This window comes from Triturus cristatus, chromosome 12 (genome assembly GCF_964204655.1).
Source record: "Triturus cristatus chromosome 12, aTriCri1.1, whole genome shotgun sequence".
Lineage (NCBI taxonomy): Eukaryota > Metazoa > Chordata > Amphibia > Caudata > Salamandridae > Triturus > Triturus cristatus.
Window position 1 is genome coordinate 374,363,545 of NC_140595.1, and position 10,662 is coordinate 374,374,206.

The window sequence follows — 10,662 nt, forward strand, 5'->3', positions numbered from 1 at the left end:
GAAGTGAGGGTATCTTGTGTCTGCTGAGTGTGTGTGTGCTTGTCTTTGGCCCTACGTCTGTGTACTTTTATACTGCATGTGGATGTTGAGGTGGATACAAGTTCAGGTTTGCGTGTACTTTGGGCATGTATGGGAATAGGGACTGTGGATGGGGAAGAGGCAAGCATAGGGCTCGAACATTGGATTTTGGATAAGGCTGCCGTGAGTGGGGAGGCTAAAGCCTGACTGGATTTCTGTAGGGAAGACATGTCAGAGTGAATGCCCTCAAGGAAAGATACCATCTGTGTCAGCTGATTGGTATGTACATTGGTATGTACCTGGAGGCCATTCAGCACTGCTGTCTGACCCACAGAGATCTTCCTCGGAAGGTCAATGGCCTCTACTCTCAGGGCAGCAGGGGAGACAGAGGCAGGGGGTCAGGTGGCTGGTGCAAAGGAGACTCCTCCCCTCTTAGGGGAACGGCACATAAATGTTTAGTTGTTACTTACCAGACTCCAATCCTTCAGGTATTCCAAACAAGCTCTCCGGTGGAAAGATGTAAGCCTGGGCAAAGCACTACGCTATGCTTGCGTAGTTTGTGAAGTTCGCGCTACTTCGCACTAGGCGAATTGCACGTAGCACAGTGCGAACACGCGTAGCATAGTGTTGCGTAGTGCTGCGGTCATTTTTTGCTTGCTCGCGGTCCTCAACGTCAAGTTGGCGACCGCGAGCAAGCAAAATGACACCCCGGCGAGACTTTTTCCTTGTTCGCGATCAGCAACTTCAAGTTGGCGATCGGGAGCATGGAAAATAAACCTCCCGGCGAGATTCCCAACGCGAGGAGGTCAGGTTTCTCATTGCGAGTGGTCGCGTATGCTCGCGACCGCTCGTGATGAGAAACTACCAGTTCGCGTTGAGAAAGCTGCCGCTCGAGTAAAAATCTACTCGAGCAGCAGAAAACTACAGCTCGCACTGTGCAAGATGCCATTTTCAATGATTGCACAGTGACGGTTGCTTGTCTGCACTGTGCAATCATTGAAAACGACATCTGGCACAGTGCGAACAAGGTACTACGCAGTTTGCGAAGTGCTATGCGTAGCTCGTGTAGTGCGAATTGCACTTTGCGTAGCTTCGCGAAGTGCTACTTCGCGAACTACGCCTGAAGTACTGGGTATTTTAAGCCCAGCGGTGCAGGGGAACACACCCTATGACTTCGGGGTTCTTCCTGTTTCAGACCTACAGAAACACAGAGTCTTCTGGGTGAAGTCAAAGATCAGTTTATTGGCTGCAGACCAATTACAGGCGTCCTAGAAGTACAACAGCGTGTATGTTCTCAGGAGACTGCTAAAAATCACAGAAACGGGCTTCTCCTTAAATACAGATTTTCCTGCCTCAGGCATACATTCTTTAGTTTATGATATGGCCATTACACGTATACATTACAAAACGAAAAGGCAGAGTCATGATGACCATCCCACATTCCAGTGAAACCAGCCCGCAATTATTTACACAGTAAAGCTCAGATCCCACATCAGATATCGATAGGCCCCAATAAACATGAGCATCTCCTGTTTTGGGAAACAAGCCATAAAGCAGGAACAGCAATATGTGAAAGAAAATAGCCGGAGGCTTGTGTAGGATGAAAAGACTTTATGGTGTGTCAAGCCCTGATGCTAATCACAGGTGGCCAGAGGACGGGGAACTCGTGAGACCAGTTTGACCTGGGGCAGCGGAGCCAAGCTGCCCAGGTCACAGAAAAGTCAAAGAAAGCCACATGTGCCTTAAAAGGCTCGTATTCGCTTCACACTACATAGCCTATGTGAGGGCAACCATAAGATGGCCACCGATACAAAATGGAACCCACGCAGTGATGTAAAATAGCGTATACACAGTGCATTCATAGCTAAAACGTTACAGAAAGCACTCGTACATACCGCATTAACCATTCGCGGTTCACTATTACCGAGATAGACAGGGGTAGGGCCCTATCTCCTACGCGGTCCCAAATTCTAAAGTACGACAGACCCTCCTTTTGCCCTTACATAGGCAATAACTATACTCATTTCAATCCGAGTCTAGGTCAATATTCACGAAGTCATGGAGATGTTGCTGTAGCATCATCCTATTACTTAGCTCGTCCCTCGATACAGGTTTCCTTACACATAATGTAGCACAGAGGCCACATATCGCAGGAGCACACTGTATGCACAAACAGAACAGGAAAAGGATGGCTAAGATCATTCCAATGACCATCAGAACTTTCCAACCCCAGGCAGATATCAGTTCCCAGAACCACCCCACCAGTGACCAATCTCCTTTATCCACGTGTATGGACTAAGATATTTTATGCAGTTTGGAGATGGCTTGATAGACTGTTGGAGCGTTATCTGGTATGGAAATGCAACAACTGGATTGGATAACCTTACATACCCCACCACGGTCTGCAAGTATGACGTCTAGAACCATGCGGTTCTGCAAAGTCATGAGGCGATCCGCTTGGAGCTCAGCTGTCAAATTACCAAGGGCACCAGCCGTAACATTAACAGTGGATTCAACCACACGAGTCAGTTGTCTCAGGTTCCTACTATTAACCATAGGTCCCCAAAACGGCAGGAAACCCAAAAAGAAATCTCCCGCTTCCTGACCGGCAGTATCCTCCTTACTAATCACGCCTCTCACAACTCTGGCCTTGTGATAGTCGGAGGCGGCAGTAAATGTTGGCGGTAGCAGATTTGCAATATAACATGTGCCCGAGAAATCAGGGGGCAACCATGTATATGCTCGGTCATCGCAGATAAAATATGTACCCTTGGCAGCCAAAAACGCAGGGGAAAACTGTGACGGAAAAGTGTACGTTTCAGTACAGTCACTTCTTCCCAGTTGAGCTCTAGGATTCTGACCATTACCTTGCAAACAGAACCGACCTATGTGGGGTACGACCCAGATTGGGGATGAGATTTTCCACTGTCTTTCACCCAGACTAATACTATACCTCGTCGCGTTCCACTCTACATAAGCTATCAGCTCTTCTTTGGGAATGGATGAGTATGCATCGATATCTCTACTGATATCGGCAATTCCTTTCACTAAAGCTTTGTTATTGGTGCTAGGTCTGATGGAACGCGGTTGTCGCGGGGAGTATACTTCTAGTGCATAGAGAAACATGGTCTGGAATGCCCATGACGATCCATTGTAACTATACGGCAGCACTAGATAGGGAATACCCTTATTAATGGTATGTGGCATTAAACCACACACCCAACAATTGGTTGTATTCATAACTAGTTGGTGCTGGTGCAGTAGATGTATAAACGAGTTGTTCACAAATTCTGACCGTCTGGCTTGTTCATGTTCAGGCAGAGGGTGAAAAGAGTGTGAGGAGATAGTAGGAGGAGGCATAGACTGTACAGTGGGTGCGATAGGCTCTTGAGAGGAGAAGAATACAAATCCTACAGTAAACATTATCATACTACACAATACAAACAGGCATAATAATACAAAACGTTTGCGTGTCATGATTTTACACATTCTTGTTTTAAAGTTCATTTCCTCAGTGAGTCTCTCCATCTTACAAAACTCCATCCTCTAATCGTGCCGCTCGCGGCGGGTGAGTTTCTTCTGCTAAGGAGTACGCCTGTCAGTCCAGGGAACGCCCTAGACCAACCAGAACCGTCGACCTAACGTCTTCGGCCTGTACCCCAAAGTCTTGGCACCGCGACCCTGCGGCTGAACCCGGATGGTGGTTCGAAAAACAAAAATCAAGAAAGTCCTTCAGATGGGAGAGCTCTGGTTATCAAAAAATAAAAAGGTAAAAGAAAAAGAATATTTATTTGTCCGTGGGCCTTGGCCTCAGACTGTAACGAAAACGGCCAGGCACTGTTTGATCTTGAAACAAGAGTTGAGGCTCTGCAGTGTCCAATCGAATTGACGGTGGTACAGCTTCTTGCAAAATATCGTCACTTTCCTGCACTGAAGCTGTGCCTTTTATGCGTGCATCACTGAACGGCACAAAACGTGGTACAGTGTCTGTTTCAGAGTCAGCGATACCCTCCTGGACCCACTGGTCATACGGCAGAGGCAAAGGAATCCTTTTCACGTGAGCGCCGTGGATCCAGTTTTTCTTCCCCTTTACTCGAACCGCTGATCTTGTCGACAGCAGCACGAGGTGAGGGCCAATCCAGCGGGGCTCCTCATTGGTTTTCCTCTAAAAATTCTTCACGAGGATCCACGTGCCTGGTTCGATAGGGTGTCCAGGAGCTTCAGAAGCCGGGGGGAGAGTATCATGCACCTGTTGGTGTAAAACACGCAGTTTAACTGTCAATTCGTGCAATTAATCAAGTAACACTGGATGCTTGATCTCACTGAATTTCATCGGTCTTGGCACACCCCATACATTGGCCGGGCGGCCAAAAACGACCTCGTAAGGACTAAGTCCCACTCGTGAGTGTACGGTCATTCTGGTGGACAGGAGTGCTAGAGGCAGAGCGTCAGGCCATTTAAGACCTGAGCTCGCTTGGATTTTGGCCAGTTTAAGTTTTAGAGCGCCGTTGTAGCGCTCTACTAATCCAGCTGATTGGGGGTGATTTCCAGCATGAAACTTCTGCCTTATACCTAGTCCCTCACACACATTCTTCATCACTTGACCCACAAACTCACTTCCATTATCACTCCACACCATTCTTGGCATTCCAAACCTAGGGAAAAATTCCTTCACAAGGGCTTTGGCTGTGGATAGAGCAGTGTTATCTTTTAGAGGGTAGGCCTCTATCCATTTTGAGAAAGCGCAAACAACCACCAATACATATTTCAGGTTGTTGCATCTTTCCATGTGGATAAAATCCAGCTGCAAAACTTCAAATGGATATGATGGAGGCGCCAAATGACCAGCTGGAGTTGGGGTTCCCCTACCAGGGTTGTACTTCAAGCATACCATACAATTCTTGACCACATTCTCTGCACACTTAGGAATTCCAGCATTCTGCCATACTGGAGCCAACAACTTACAGATTCCTTTCGTACTGATGTGTGCCATTCCATGTGCCATAGTAACTACTGGAAGCACATATGCATCAGGTAACAACCATCGCCTATGTTCTGACAAATCAATCCAACAACCATTCTCATCCAACTTACCCATACTTTCTCTCCACTTGCTCAACTCTTTCTCTGAGGCTTCAGATTGAAGGGACTTTACACTCTCTATTGTGTTTTCACACATTCCAACATCACCAACCCATCTGGCAGGGCCTGCAACATACATTCGAGTCTTCACATCTCTTGCTGTTTCTTTTGCGACTTCATCAGCAAACGCATTACCACGACCAACATCATCAGTGATTTTCTTGTGCGCACTGCATTTCATAATCGCAACTTGTAACGGTAGGGTCAGCGACTCAAGGAGATCATTCACCAACTTGCCATTTTGAATCTTAGCTCCATGCGAAGTCAGGAACCCACGTTCCTTCCACAATCGCCCAAAACTATGAGCCACGCCAAAGGCGTACTGGCTGTCTGTATATGTATTCACTCTCATTCCTTCTGACAACACGCATGCTCTCGTAAGGGCAATCAATTATGCTGCTTGAGCCAAATTTTGTGGCACACACGCAGTTTCCACAATCGTGTGCAAAGTCGTGATAGCATATGCAGCAGTCATATCACCATTCGGAAGCTTGAAACACGAACCATCCACCCATAAGGTACCATCACACTCAGTCAGGGGAGTATCTTTGAGATCTACTCTCCCTTTCGTCTCTTCTTCTGTTCTGAACAGACAATCATGTTGCTCAATCTCATCTAGGTCTGCTGGAATTGGTAATAATGTAGCTGGATTCAATGTGTTGCATCTCTTTATGTGTATGTGATTTGCTAACAGTGTCAGCTCATAGCCAGATAATCGCGCACTAGTTAAGTGTTGTGTCTTGGTCCTGTTTAACAATGTGTCCACAGCATGTGGAACCATAACAATCAATGTATTATCCATTACTAGTCCAGCAGACTGTCGAATAGACATAGCTGCAGCGGCTGTGGCTCTCAGACAACTTGGCAATGCCCTCGCTACAGGGTCCAAGGTTGACGAAAAATACGCGCATGGACGCGGTCTGTCGCCAAAAGGCTGTGTTAACACTGATAATGCACAACCATCTTTCTCGTGAACATACAATGTAAAAGGCTTGCTGTAGTCAGGGGTACCCAACACAGGAGCTGAACACAATGCATTACGCAATTCCAAAAAACTCTTCTGACACTCTTCAGACCATGGGATAGGATTCGGTGTGTCTTTGCAAGTCAATGCTAACAAAGGTTTTGCCAACAAAGAAAAATTAGGAATCCAATGCCTACAGTATGAAGTAATGCCCAAGAAAGCACGCACTTCTCTCTGTGTTCTTGGCACACTCAACTGTGCAATGGCTTGAATTCTTTCTGGGGTCAGTCTCCTTCCCTCCTTCGATAAGAGATGACCTAAGTAGGTCACCTCTTGTCGACAATATTGCAGCTTTCAGAGAGACACTTTGTGATGGAAGGCAGACAGATGACGCAACAATGACAAGGTAGCATTTTTGCAAATCTTTTCAGTATCCGCGGCGATCAGTAAATCGTCGACGTACTGAATGAGGATAGCGCCATTGGGTAAAACCAGTGCATCAAGCTGCGCTTTCAAAGCCTGACTGTATATTGATGGACTTTCACAGTAGCCCTGGGGAGCGCGTTTAAAGCGGAAGCTTCGACCTCCTAAACTAAAGCCAAAAATGTCTCTGCTCTCCTCTGCAATTGGGATGCTAAAGAAAGCATTCTTTAGATCGATCACTGAGAACCATGCGGCGGAGGCTGGAATCATGGTTAACAAGGCAGTTATATCAGGGACAACTGGAAACTGTGGTACAACAATCTTATTAACCTCTCTAAGATCAATCACAAATCTGTAAACAGGTGGCTGTGAAGGGTCCGTTCATTTTAAGACAGGTAAAACAGGACTATTGCAAACGTTTCCTCTTGTCTCTTCAATCACACCCTTTTTAATCAAATCGCTGACAATTTCTAACAACGCTTTCTGACCTTCATTGGAGATCTTATACTGGGGAATGCGTGGCAATCTGACATTGGCTTTTAAAGTGACCACATATGGCGGTATTTCCAAAAGACCCACATCATTGGGACCAGTAGCCCAAAGGACATCCGGAAGGGATGACAATTCAGGTGGCATTGCATTTTTAGACAAATACATTGGGGAAATCACTTTCTTGCCTAATGTAAGTTGTACTCCCGAAGGAGAACAATACAGCGTGGCATGCAATCTTTTTAGCAAATCTAATCCTAGCAAATTTTCACCACAACCTGTTGTTAGAATGAGGGGTGCTTTCAGCTCGCAAGGTCCAACAGAAAGTGACATAGGACTAGAAATTGGGTTCCTAACTGGGGCGCCAGAAAAACCTACTGAGACATTCATTTCGCCAGACAAAGGCGCGCCAGGGAGTTTTGAATGCATGATTGAACTCTTTGCAGCACCAGTATCCAGCAGAAAGGGCTCCGTTACATTTGCTGTAGCTACTTTAACATAAGGTCCGCTCTGATCCACTGGCACTGAAACAACTCCCTCTCTCTGTCTACGGCTGTCCTAGTAATCATCATCTTCTACATTGTCATCTTCCGCATAATAATCATTATTGTAGTACTGAGCTGTATTACCAGTCGCGTTGGCTTGCTGATCAAAGCTATTTATGGTATTTTGAGGCGGAAGAGGACGCGCGTTCTGGGTAATATTTCCACGCCCTCTGCCTCTAGGAGCTTGCTGACCACCTCTACCTCTTGCGCCATACGCATTACTGTTACGCTGCATTAATTTAGGGCAACTATATTTGAAATGACCTTCCTCTTTGCAATATGAACATTGGTTGGGACCTACAGGGATTCGTGGTTGATAATACCCATTCATTTGCTGATTATTCTGAAACTGTTGGGGCTGCTGATAGATACCTTGTGTTTGCCTATAATTATTCTGTCCTCCACGTGGCGGATAGGCCTGCTGCAAAAGGACCTTTGTCTTTAGTTCCTTCGTTTTCTTATCTGTTCTATCCTTCTCATCTTTGTCTCTATTCTCATAATACTGTGCAGTAGCCAGTATTTGCGCTGATGAGGAAACAGCCCAAGAACTTTCTGAATCTTTTAAATTTTTTACACAACTCGGGGAGTAGATTCTGCACAAATTTATCAACAAATAACCGTTGGCCACCTTCAGTGCTCATGTCTTGACCACTGTGGTCGATAAACGTTTCTTCAAACCTGGTAAAGAAATCAGACACTGTCTCATCTTTCTTTTGCTTGCATGCAGATAGTTTGTCCCAATTTACGCGCATCGCAGGCATTATAGTTTTCATATAGGTAATAATTCTACCAGGGAGCGCTGCTATGAGGGGCTCAGGTTTCGCACCACCAACTTGTCTAGCGTCTGCAGCAACAATATTAGCCCATGTGTCACCTAGTTCTGCAGCGTGATCTACATTACGAATGGATCCCCATAAAGGCTGTGGAACCACATTCCCAAACAGCATATCAATGTCGGCCAAATTCATGACACACGACTCTGCAGTTTGGGATAACTCCTTATACTAACCGGTAGGGTTTTTACGGGGGTCAGGCAATGTCTGTTTAAGTGCTAACACCTCAGATCTCTTCCATAGGACATGTACCCAAACACGCTGAAAATGTGCTAAGACAGGTGGATTAGCATTTGGATCAGCAGGTCTCCAAACTGGGGGAACCTCACGCATCGGATATTGGCGCGCTTTTACCTCCTTCCCCACAGGGAAATCCTGGTCAAACAATGACTGCTGACAATCGCCATTTCTGAGGGACAGTAAAGTCGCAACTGCTTTATCTACATTGGGGCCCACAATTACACCTGTTCCGAAATCAAATCGCACTCGACACAATTCCTGTGGGTTTGGGTTTGCACCCTTATCCTCCAATTCCTCACAGAGGAATTCACACATTTTATCAAAAACATACCTCTGTTTTGGGGCATCCCATTGGTGAAAAACATTAACAACCGATTCCACATCATAGCATGAAAGGAAACCAATCCACCTACGCGCCAGATGATCTAACACCTCTTTCTCTTCGGGACCAGGTAGCTGACTACGCAATTGCTTACGCTGTAAACCAGGAGTCGCACTAGATGACCCAAAGAGAAGCGACATTAAACTAGTAACTACATTAGCTAGTCGTTGTCGTGCTGAAGGAGAAGTTGAGGCGAAAACAGGGGGATAGACAGAGGGAAGAAAAACAGACTCAGATACAGGTACCGGGGTAGTGTAAGAAGGAGCGCCAGGGGAAGCCGCTGGCGTGCTAGGCAAAGTGGCAGAAAGCGCGGGGGTAACAGGTAGCAAAACTGGCGGCCCTTGAGAGGGCTGCACTGCAGGGATAGGAGCCAGCTGAAGAGGAGCTGGCGGCTGCGGGAAGGCTTGCGGCATATTTACTGGAGGTTGCGCATTTACAAGCTGTGGAGGTGCGGTGGCATTTTGCGCATATGGGGGTGGCGAACTTAACAAGTGGGACATTAGGGAATCTTTCTCTTTCTCCTTTGTCTCATCTTGCACAAGGGGTGACAAAACAGGGTAACATTTATCGATCCCTAATTTGCGCTGTCTGTGCAACTGTTCATTCCTTTGTTCTTCCTCATTATCTTTAAATTGCACAGCTGCTTGCATCACTGACATACCTCTCTCTCTCTTATCTCTTTTCGCTAGCTTAATTTCCCTCTGTTTGGCTTCCTTTCGCCATAGGCGGAAAGAATCAAACATCGCCGGCCGGGCTTTCTTTTTAAACAATTTAACTTCCAAATTATCTAAGATATCTGTATCGAAACTACCATTTTGGGGCCATTTTAAAACACTGTCCTTTCTGGTGTATCGGATCCATATTTCATTATATGCAATGGGGCCCACGCCATGTTTTACATAAAGCTCATAAGTTGGAGTTCCAATTGGAGGAACTGGACATGAATCCTCTAACTGGAAATCCCTTCCACAACCCAAACAAAACAATCTACAAAATACACTAGAACCAGGCATCTTCGCTCACTAGTCTAGTTTCAAAACGTCAAAGGATTATCGAATACAATAGTCTCGTGAATACACGAGTCCTCTGGCTTTGGGACTTGCAAGCACCAAATCAAAATGATCCCGAAGGATACCAAATTCAAACTGGGAGACGCTCCACTTATACTTAACTGAATATTGATGATCGATGGCGTCACCAGAAGACTCTCTCGATTGTTTCGCTCTACCAAACTCGTCAAGGGTCCAAAACAGGGCGATTAATCAGGGCAGCAGTCCTTCGTAGCCGTCGGGACGTGGAGAACCTCGCAGAAAAGACCTTCGAACCACGTCGACATGCAGGGGTAGATGAAGTGGCGGCCTTCCTCCAGAATTTCCAAACAAAGCTCCTCACGAACCTCTGGCTTGGACCGGTACCGCTGAAATCGCCCCAAGTTGGGCGCCAACTGAAGTACTGGGTATTTTAAGCCCAGCGGTGCAGGGGAACACACCCTATGACTTCGGGGTTCTTCCTGTTTCAGACCTACAGAAACACAGAGTCTTCTGGGTGAAGTCAAAGATCAGTTTATTGGCTGCAGACCAATTACAGGCGTCCTAGAAGTACAACAGCGTGTATGTTCTCAGGCGA